This window comes from Chelonia mydas, chromosome 6 (genome assembly GCF_015237465.2).
Source record: "Chelonia mydas isolate rCheMyd1 chromosome 6, rCheMyd1.pri.v2, whole genome shotgun sequence".
Lineage (NCBI taxonomy): Eukaryota > Metazoa > Chordata > Testudines > Cheloniidae > Chelonia > Chelonia mydas.
Genome location: NC_051246.2, coordinates 125,287,833 through 125,299,683, shown reverse-complemented (window position 1 = coordinate 125,299,683; position 11,851 = coordinate 125,287,833).

Below are 11,851 nucleotides of genomic sequence, written 5' to 3'. Positions count from 1 at the left end.
GGTGGGTGGGGGAAGAGAAAGTTGTGCCCTTTAACTTGATGAAAAAAGCATAAGGTATCAGACAATACTGTGAACTACATTTGCCCATCCAAAAATAAGGCCAGAGTGAAAACACACGACTCACCCATTATTTATACCCAACCCTAAAGAAAAAACATGGTTCGGATGGGTCTCTCTAAAGTGAGTCAGAGATAATTGTGTTAACAGGTTAATTAATACAATAACCTGGAGCAGATAAAATTCTGTGTATGTAACATATGCTTTAGACCAGGGGTGGGGAATCTTTTTTCTCTCAGGGGCCACTGACCCACTGAAAAAATTAGTCACAAGCCACACACAGCCCTATGAGGGGGGAAGAGGAGGGTGTGGTGGCTCGGGGGTTCCACCCGCAGTGGGGCAAGCTGGTGCTCGCGGCTCTAGGCCTGCAGGGAGGTGCAGAGGCTTGGGGCTTCCCCTGGGCTCTGGGGTGGGGCCAGAAATGAGGTGTTCAAGGTGCAGGAGGGGGTGAGGACTCCAGCTGGGGTGTGGGCTCTGGGGTGGGGGTGGGGCTGGGGGTACAGGAGGGGGCTCTGGGCTGGGGCCAAGGGGTTTGGAGTGCGGGAGTGGGCTCAGGCAGTGGTGTGGGGGGAAGTGTGGGGTGCAGACTCTAGTAGGGAGTTTGGGTATGGAAGGGGGCTCAGGGCTGGGGGTTAGGCTGCAGGAGAAAGTGCAGGGTGCAGGCTCCGGGAGGGAGTTCGGGTATGGGAGGGGGCTCAGGGCTGGGGCAGGGGCTTGGGGTGCAGGGTCTGGGAAGGAGTTAGGGTGCAGGAGGGGGTTCTGACTGGGGGCAGGAGGTTCAGGGTGGGGCAGGGGGGTTTGTACCTCAGGTGGCTCCCTGTCAGTGGTGCAGTGGGGCTAAGGCAGGCTCCCTTCCTGCCCTGGCTCTGAGCTCCTCCCAGAAGCGGCTGCCATGTCTGGCCCCTAGCTGGAGGAGCCAGGGGTCTCTGCATGGTGCTTGCTCCCACAGGCCATGCACCTGCAGTGCCCATTGGCCACGGTTCCCAGCCAGCGGGAGCTGCAGAGCCAGCGCTGGGGGTGGGGGCAGCACGTGGAGCTTCCCTGATCACCCCTGTGCCTAGGGGCCGCAGGGACATGCCAGCCACTGTGCGGAGCCGACCAGACTTTTAACGGCCTGGTAACCCTACCCCCGCAGCGAGCGAGATGGCGCTCAGGGCTCCAGCCCCGTGTGTGTGTGGACGCTGAGGTGCAGGGCTTCTGGCCCAGGGTGTGGAGACTTGCCATGGGCTAGATGAAATGAAGCAGGGGGTCAGATTCAGCCCGCAGGCTGGAGGTTCCCCACCCCGCTTTAGACATATATTAAATAAAACCCTGCTTTTTAACACTACACTTACGTAGAAACATTTATATATATATATACATACATATACACACACACACACACACACGCTCCAGCTATCCCAGAATAAATCCATGAAGGAAAAATTAAAAAAGACTTTTTACTATCCAGAAACATGTCTCACACCCAGACATTTTTTTCCCTATGAAGTTTCATAATATAGGTTGAACTGTAATCTATATATCGAAAATACTAATAGTATAATTGTGCAACATAACCAAGTTTGACAAAATATTTATTACAAAACCTTACATTCGGGATTATTTTCCCCACATGGCTGGAAATTGTCTTAAAAGCCTTAATGATGCACAGCAATAGGAAATACCATGAATCATATCATAGAAAATCAGGGTTGGAAGGGACCTCAGGAGGTCATCTAGTCCAATCCCCTGCTCAAAGAATATGGCACTAATATGAACATATCTGCATACATTTGCATGGCTTTCCAGGATCAAAATTTATTGAAAAGAAGTGTCAAATAGTCCCAACGTTTGCAACCACAAAGTCTTGAAAAATGCTGTTTAATGCCTCTCTGGCCCAGTGACTAGGGAGTGAAAACTCTTTAGAGAGCAGCCCAATAAAGCTGGGAACAAATCTCTGGCCTGTGCTATGCAGGTCAGACCAGATCATAAGGGTCCCTTGTGGCCTCAGCATCTATGAACTTCTACATTTACACAATGCCAAAAAAACCCTTTAAGGTTCATGTTGTCATCGCATGGAATTTTGGCCCAATTTCCCTGTAGAAGCAGCCTATTGAGAAGCTGAAAATAGAATGAACAAGGGACAGTGGATGAGATAATCCCCATGGCAGGAAAAGCCACAGGAGAGCGTGCCAAGTTCCCACCCAATTCCGTTGAGGATGATGAGGGGTTGGGCCTTCACGAGCCTCAAGATTCTATGAGATGCTGCAGAAGCAGAACTCCCACAGGTCCCTTCGTGGGGTGCTGCCCCGAATGGCCCTCAGGAACGGCTGTGGTCACTTGGGGAGTTGGTTCTGGTTGCACCGCCCTTCTTTTCTCTACCGTAAGATTCCACTCCATCCACGGGTGGCAGAATTCTCTGCAGGGTGTCATGCCCTAGAGCATGCTGCGATCCCACCTCTTTCCTGCCCACTGGGCCCAATCCGCTGCTTTCCTGGGGTTTGAAGGAGGAATAAGACCAGCACACCCCACAGCCAGACCAAACTTCCTTCAGTTGGCAGGACAGAGGATGATCTGCCCTAGAAGGGTGTAGAATTAAGACCCAGTTTCAAGACCCGCCTCCTTGAACTGAAATTTCTTAGGGATCACAGCAGCTGCGCCATTGATTTCAGCAGGAATCGGGGGAGGGGTATGATGTCAAAATTGAGCCCGAGCTTGTGGGTGAACCAAATTTCTACCTAAAATCTACACCCTTTAATCCTACTTAGTAGAGGAAGATCTGCAGCTGTTACTCCTTGCTCCCATCTATATCGCAATCAGACCTCTGACCGAAGCAGCGGGGTGGAACGTGCATTGAAGATGCACCTCCTGATGCCCATCACATTGTTCCCGTGATAAATTAAAATATCATTTTTTTGTGCGGCTTAAACTTGAGACAATTTTAAGCACAGATTTGATCGGTCACCCTAGGACTCCAGATACTGTTTTGCCATTATTTAATCAGATTTTTCCTTCCCAGTTTTTAAATACAGACACTTCAAATTCTGTCCCTTTCACAAAGGATAAAGTCAGAACTCTCCTCCCATTGCAGTGCTGCTCTCCTCCGTCCCTAGTTGCACATGCTTCCTACTTTCCCTTATTTAAGTCTAAGGCCTTGCGTACATTAGGGCTGTAGGTACACAAGTATAGTCAAACTGTCCCAAACCACTGGTTGTAGACACTGCATTTGATGTAAACTGGGTCTTCATTGTCACTGGAGCGGCCGACCCTGGCTTCAGATAATACTTGTTTCAAAACTGAGTGAGCTGCACTGGTACACAGCCCCGTTCACTCTGGTGCAACATACCTACACTAGGAGTGGCTAAAACCCCAGTGTTGACAAGGCCCATGATTTATTTCTTTGGCACAACGCACACACCTTCTGAAACAACATTTTTATTTTGTCATTTTTCCTCGTCTCTTTATTGCACTGAATCCATGAACTTCTCTTGGGACACTGCCCAGCAGCTCATCTGTAATACTGGTTGAAGTTTATTTGAAAATTAAAAACAAAAACCTTAAACAGAAAGTGAGAACTTCATGTAACTGGAAACAGGTGCAGCCCGTGGAAAATGCAAATGAGAAACTTGGTAACTACTTCAATAGAAGTGGCTGTCTCGTCCTACCCTCTTGTCTTATGACCAAGGGAATCCAGCTGAGACGTCTGATCAACATAAACCCTCAGCGTAAAGGGTTGATTAGTGAGGAGAAATGCAGTCAAGATTCTTTAGCGAAGGCACTTCTTCTCTGCACATTAGATCAAGCTGTGTATCAGACACAGTGCTTAAGCCCAGACTTTTATTCTCATTCCAGCAAAAGAAAGCTAAGGGCTATTCACATTCCAGCAGGTGAAGAACTACCTCTTGAAAGTACTAGTGGTATGCAGTCATGATTTTCCTGGAATAAATTCCTTTAATTCTGCAGCCATGGAGGAAACTGTATTGATTTTGCTTCCTCATTTGTACCCTGCCAGCTGACTTCTATTGAGACTACTTCCAGCTACAGATGAGCCCAAATTGTAGTGCTTAATACAAAAACCACCCCAAGCTCCAGGGAAGTTCGGATCCAAATTCTGTCTTTGCAGCTCAGGCCCCTTGCTGCTCTGCAAGCCTCACTTGGTGTTCATTAGCATTGCTCCATTGCTGTTATGCCAGTTTGCACCAGCTGAAGATCTGGAGCAACATTCCAAACCTCGGAGCAGCTTTTGGCCAGCCACTATTTTGTTTTTGCAAAGAACCTGGTGAATCAACTTTTGTTCTTCCTTAGACCATATGGATCCTTCCCACACAACAGTTAATTGGCTGAAGTCCAGGAATGAAATTACAGGTGTAGCCCAGGGAGTGACTAAATTCCTGTATTACATGAAACAGCAGGGCTAGAAATCCAAGCTCTCTCTCATGGGAGAAAATTGGGAGTGCAGCCTCTTTCTAGTGGTTTCATAGACTCATTTCTAGCTCTGGCTAGTCACAAGACAGTACTGGACATTAAATTTGAGACACCTTGATTGATAGAGAAGATAATCATTTTTCTCCTGACACAGTTGGACTCCTGTTGTTAAGGCACTTTGGCTTTACAGAGGGATGTGAAAAAAAAATCGCAATAAAGGTTTTGCACTAAGTATAAACTTTGCTGTGAAATGTTGGGCAACAGCGAGATCCATGTTGTGGTGCGGTGGCCAAAAGGTCACTGGCAACGGATGTCTGGGCTGGCTTGCCCAGCTGACCCAGGGGTCTGACACTTGCAAAGTGACTAATTCAAGTGCCAATGCAGCAGCGTTTTCTTCTGGGACGCAGACGTCAGAGCTTGCTGTGCAGGTGCTGTAACCAGAGGAGAGCCACTGAATCCAGGGAGGCTAGGCATGGTAAACCGCCCTCCAGATCTCGAGTGAGGCACTCTTCCACCACATGCGTTGCTGTCCGCAGCACTGCCCCACGGGCACAACATGGGGAGGAACTCAGGCCAAGCCGCTGCAATTCCAGATGAGTCAGAAAATAGCCTGTTGAGCCTGGTCTGGACCTACGACCAACTGGACAAGGAGGCAGGTGCAGGGATGGGCTCCCACCAATGCGTTCACTTGCGACACCTGTGCAGGGGAAAAGGCCAGTACGCTCTTGTCCAGAAGCGGGTGAGCTGCTGTAGACAAGGGGTGATCAGCCTGGTCCGCAGGAGCGGGATTCCTCCCCTGAATACATGCAAACCTTTGAGTTGGTGCCGCATGTTTCCTGTATGAAGATGGGGAATAGGCCAAATGGAGATGTAATAAGTTGGTTTCACCTGTCACAGCTCTCGGAGCAGACTTAACAGCACTAGCATCTTGTTGAAGGTCTGGCAGAGCTATGTGCTTAGCACATATCAACTGGAGATCGGTGGAGCACCCAAGCAGCCACTAATAGTAAGAGTGGATGAATTCAGCTCCATGTCGACAAGCTGAGTGTGGCAACTATTCTCCAAAACTGCAGAGCAGTATTCAGCTGGAGCAAACAACAGGCTCCATACAGATGTACAAACGACCAAAGGGTCTGGTCCCAAGGAGGTTCTCTACACTTTCCTTAATCTTTCTCCCTAATGTATTTATAGAACCTCTTCTTCTTGTCTTTTATGTCTCTTGCTAGGTGTAACTCATTTTGTGCCTTAACCATTCTGATTTTGTCCTTATATGCTTGAACTATTCGTTTGTACTCCTCCTTAGCAATTTGTCCATATTTCCACTTTTTGAAGGATTCCTTTTCATGTCATTAAAGAGCTCCTGATGGAGCCATATTGGCCTCTTATTATTCTTCCTATCTTTCCTTCACATCTGGATAGTTTGCTGTGTGGCTTTAATATTTCTCTGAGAAACTGCCAAACTCTTCCGAACTTTTCCCCTTAGCTTTTCTTCCCATGGGACCTTAGTTACCAGTTTTCTAAGTTAGTCTGATTTTTTTCTTTGAAGTTCCTTGTTCTTATTCTGCATCTCTAACTCCTTCCTTTTCTTAAAAATCAGGAAATCTATTATCTCATTATCACTTTCACCCAAAGTGCCTTCAGATTTGCAGTTGCAGCCAGTTCCTCCCTGTTGAACAGAGGCATAAGACCTACAATAATAAACTGGAGGAAGCATTTACACACCTGGAATGATACTGTTGATAGCTACTATCTACAGCTGAGGTAATATTGTGACAAATTTCCACGTTTATGGCCAAAGAAATACAATTTCATAATGAAGTCAAGAACAGCAAAATGCAGCACGCTTTGGTGAAGAAATTAAACGAGAAGTTAATCAATCTGTGACAGACATTCACATAACTGGAGAATGAAAATGAAAGCCTCTTTCTTGATAAACTATTGAGGAATTCAAAGCCACAAGAGATTACACATGGGACTGACGTGTTTGCAAGAGACTCACTGACTCCTCATACTCTTATCAAAGATCAGCTGAGATGTGTTAGCTGACAGTCCCTATAATTGCTCTCAGAGGAAGATTTTTATTCTGGAATTTGCTTCCCAAGAGCAGCAGAGTTTATTGAACTTCAGAGCTTGCTGCAAACCGGTTTGCCCAGGTATTTCTCTCCTCAAGATCAGAGGTTTAATTTTTGGAAGATGAAAACAGATTGTTGATGTTTTGTCAGTGTCAGATTTGTGTGTGTGTATTTTTAACTGGTTTTGTAATCGCGCTTGGGGAACCACACAACATTGCAACAAACACAGCTGAAGGTGAATCAAATAGATTTATATATCTATGTACAAGAAAACCTCAAAAAGGTAGAAAATCCAGCTTCCGGGGAAGCCATCCCAGATCTACGGCTTACCAATAGGACAGAATTGACTGAGGATGAGAGTGTCAGAAGGAAGTTTGATGCTGCCAATGACCTCAAAGTTGCTTGAATTCAACACATAGAGGTCCCACCTGAGCAAAACATCTAAATTCATGCTTAAAGTTAAGCACATCCGTAAGTGCTTTGCTGAATCAGGGCTTCAAGGAATAAGTTTCATAGTATACAACAATACAAGGCTATCTGATTTCAACAAAATCAATTTTAGGAAATAAGAAATCTGGCACATATGTGGCCATGCAGTATTTGAGTCCATGAATTTTGAAGACACAGGACATCCTCAAAAGACACTACCATAATGCAAGCTACAATTCCAGTGGACAAATCAAGGCACAAGAAGCAGCCAGAGGCACTAGGAGAAATTAATTTAAGAATCACAGGTCAGAGGACTTGTACTGGAGAATATACACTGAAGAGGGAGAGAGAAACTAAAAATAAAGGTCTAGTGTTGAGGAAAAAGAAGGGCTTTTTACAAACTCATCAAGAAAAGGGTGGGGCGGAGAAAAAAAGAAAAGAGAAAGTAGGTCCGTTCAATAAGCTGGAACACAAAGATTCTAACATGGATGAGATTGTGAATTGCTTAAAAAACCTTTCACAACAAAGAGAAAAGACAGGTATAGGAAGGAACGAAAATCTGCTCACTATAGTTGTTGATGAAGAGTGCAGTTGATAGGGTAATACCTGGAAAAATTGGAAAAAATAATTCAGAAGGTCTAGATACAGCTCCCTGGGGTCTTAAGGCAAATATGTAGCGAGCTTACTGAATTAGTGTCAGTTTTTGAAAAATCATGGAAATCCAGCAACCGAAGGAGAGAATGGGAAGATAATTTTGCAAATTACCATCAGATAAATTAAGGTCAATCCTAGTTAAATAAAGCAATGCAGAGGGGAGGTTAAAAAAAAAAAGTATCTAGCAATTAGTGGACCCATGAGAAATAAACAAAGAACAAATTTTGAGAGAAACTTGGCTGCTTGTTTGATAGTTACAAAGTCAGTGGAAAAAAAGACATTCAAGAAATACATTCTTGTACCTGACTTTAGTAAAACATTTCATATGGTGTCTCATGAATTCTTACTTGCATTAAGTAAGAATTACAATGCACTTACTCCATTGCAAATAAATTCAAAGGGACTTGGATTTGGGCAGTCACACCAACTGACGACTGGCTGAAGAAACAAATGGACAACAATAAATCGCAAGTGAGGAAGAGATGCAGATCAGGAGAGTAACGAAAATGTGAGAGCTAGGCCCAGTTATGTTTACCCTCTTCATTAATGGAACCAGAAAAAGGACTAAACTAACTGGATGGTTTTGCAAGTAACAGTTAGGAAAGTGAAATAAAATAAAGGGATTTTGCGGTTAGACATATAGGCGATAAAAGCAGAAAGTAACAAAAGAAGAGGAATTGCTTAATGTGGCCCAAGGTGGTAGAACTTGGAGAAAGGGATGGAACTGAGTAAAAGAATATTTATGTTCTTATGAAGCTGAATACTAGGAAAAATGACTTAACTGCAAGGACAGCAGTGGAAGTCTTGTGGCCAGAGTAATTTAAAACTGACAGAGCACTCAAGGACAGACTGCTGGAAACAGTCACAGATTGGTAGGGAGCTAGACATGACAGCCCAACAGGTGGTCTCCATCTCTAATGATTTCTGAAGAAAACTACCAGAAGATGCACCTTGCAAAGCCAAACTCCTCTCTAGTGGAAGAAACACTGGCAGTTGGATGATCTGACATTCCAACTATACCTTCAGATCACATGACTAGGGCCCTACCAAATTGACAGTCCATTCTGGCAAATTTCATGGCCACAGCATTTTTAAACATCTTGAATTTCACCGTTACAGATATTTTAAAAAAATGGCTACCTACCTTTGTAACTGTTGCTCTTCGAGATGGGTTGCTCATGTCCATTCCATTCTAGATGTGTGTGCACGCCCACGTGCGCAGTCATCTAGGATGACCAGATGTCCCGATTTTATAGGGACAGTCCCGATATTTGGGGCTTTTTCTTATGTAGGCTCCTATTACCCCCCCCGTCCTGATTTTCACACTTGCTAGCTGGTCAGCCTACAGTAATTGGAGATTTTTGCCTTAGCGGTATCAATAGCATCGGCTGCGGCGCCCTCTGGAGAGCTGCACTCATGCGTCGGTATATTAGGTGCCCCAGTGCCAGTGGCCTAAGACAAACCAGTGACCTTGGCTGTTGCGGAGACCTGGGGCAAGGAGACAGAGACTGCTGCCTCAGCTCCAGGGACTGGTGGTGTTCGCTTGCCCTCTGGGGGGTTTTTAAGGCAGGCTTGCCCTTGTAGGGAGCCTTTATCGGGTCCAGCATTTTGTGTGGCGCTGAGTTCATTTGCTCTCTGGGCACTGGGAGGGTCTGGGAAGGCGTTGGCCCTGCCATGATTCTGGGTCCCCTACTACTCCCGAGAGTCAGTGGTGGATCCCTTAAGGGGCCAGAAGGCCCCATCACGGAGGTAACCCCAGGTAGCTCCAGGGTGGGTGGGTGGCCCGAACTGGATCCTTTAGCTGAAACCTCTTGGCCTTTCTACCTTGGTGCCGGGGAGTCGCACTTCTCTGACGTCTTCTTGGACACTGAGGAAGGAGAACGGTGCCGGGTGGAGCCCGATGCCGGGAGTGCACTATGCATTGAGGCTGAAGTACTCAGAGCAGAGTCCAGCCAGGACAGCTCCAAGGCCGGGCAGAGAGCAGCCTCCATGAGGAGGGCCCTCAAACGGATGTCGTGCTCCTTCTGTGTTCTGGGATGAAAGTTCTTACAGATGTGACACTTGTCCTTCACATGTGACTCCCCCAAGCACTTCAGGCAGCTGCTATGGGGGTCACTAACAGGGACAGGCCTGTTACAGTCAGAACAGGGCTTAAAACCTGGAGACTGGGGCATGCCCTGCCTGGGGGCAAAGTCCCTACCAGGACAATAACTTACTACTTACTAGCTACTGTCATCAAACTATTTACAAGACACTAAAAACCTCAACGAAAGGAGAGAACCGCTAACCACTTGCTAGGCAATGGAAAAATGTGCTCTGACCAACTTCCATGGGCAGTAAGAAGGAATCGATACTGATGCATGAGCACACCACTCCAGAGGGCACCACAGTCAACCCTACGGATACCGCTAAGGCAAAAATCTCCGAGGACTGTACAGGGGTGTGCACACAGATTCCCAGCAGGTGAGACAGCACTTGAATCTCAGAGATCCTGGCTTTCCCCAGCAATGAGCCCCCAGGACAACCCCAGACAGAGGGGGAAAGGAGGAAGAGAAAAGATTAACAGAGAAAAAATCCCATTGAATGAAGTAAAGGAACTATAAAACTATACATAAAAGAGAATACACTAAATAACTACACGAAACTAATACTCGAGAAACCTAAGATTAAGCTAAAGGTTAAGTTAGAAGTAGGTATGCAAGACACTATCTCAGGCCAAAGCAGCTGAGGTGGATCTGAGGGCGGTTTGCCTGTACAGCTCTATGTATCCTCGGCGTGGGGCATGAGGATGTCTGGAGTGCCTGCATGGGCTGAACAGCCAAATATCTGACCAAAGCCACGTGGACACATCTGGACATGGAGCACCCATAAGGACACTACTCGAAGACATGTTCTTCCAGAACAATGGTGCCAGGGACAAATGCCTTTGAGGGCATAATTCCGTTTTTAATTATGGTCCATGGGCCAGGGTAAAAATTTAGGATTATAAAACATCCTCAATCCACTGAGATAAATGGAAGGTTTTCACAAAATTCAAAATTAGAGCATAGCCCTTTGTAGGTATATCAATGGGAGAATATGCCAGCTTTAGAACTCTTCTATTTCTGCCTGATCTCTTCCCTCCCCAACCTCCATTTTCACCATCTTTTCTGTCTTTGTGTCTCTTCTCCTTTCTTTTCTCTAGCTATTACCAAATTCTTAGTCTCAACCTGTGGGCTTCCTTTCCAAATTCCACCAATAATATAAGCAATGAAATAGCTACCGCTTACACTAAAGTGTCTTCAGATTTAACACCCCAAAGGGTGCATATCTCACAGACGTCATTTCATAGAATCATAGGACTAGAAGGGACCTTGAGAGGTCATCTAGTCCAGTCCCCTGCTCATGGCCGGACTAAGTATTATCTAGACCATCCCTGGCAGGTGTTTGTCCAACCCGCTATTAAAAATCTCCAATGATGGAGATTCCACAACCTCCCTAGGCAATATATTCCAGTGCTTAACCATCCTGACAGTTAGGAAGTTTTTCCTAATGTCCAACCTAAACTGCCCTTGCTGCAGTTTAAGCCCATTGCTTCTTGTCATATCCTCAGAGGTTAAGGAGAACAATTTTTCATCCCCCTCCTTGTAACAATCTTTTATGTACTTGAAAACTGTTACCATGCCTGCTCTTAGTCTTTTCTCTGCACTAAACAAACCCAACTTTTCCAATCATCCCTCACAGGTCATGTTTTCTAGACCTTTAATCATTTTTGTTCTTCTCTGGACTTTCTGCAATTTGTCCACCTCTTTCCTGAAATGTGGTGCCCAGAACTGGACACACTACTCCAGTTGAGGCCTAATCAGTGTGGAGTAGAGCAGAACAACTACTTCTCGTGTCTTGCTTACAACACTCCTGCTAATACATCCCAGAATGATGTCTGCTTCTTTTGCAACAGTGTTAGACTGTTGACTCATATTTGTGGCACCCAGAACTGGACACAATACTCCAGCTGAGGCCTAATCAGTGCACAGTAGAGCGGAAGAACTACTTCTCGTGTCTTACTTACAATAGTCCTGCTAATACATCCCAGAATAGTATTTACCTTTTTTTTTTTTTTTTTTGGCAATAGTGTTATACTGTTGACTCATATTTAGCTTATGATCTACTATGGCCCCCAGATCCCTTTCTGCAGTACTCCTTCCTAGGCAGTCATTTCCCATTTTGTATGTGTGCAACTGACTGTTCCTTCCTAA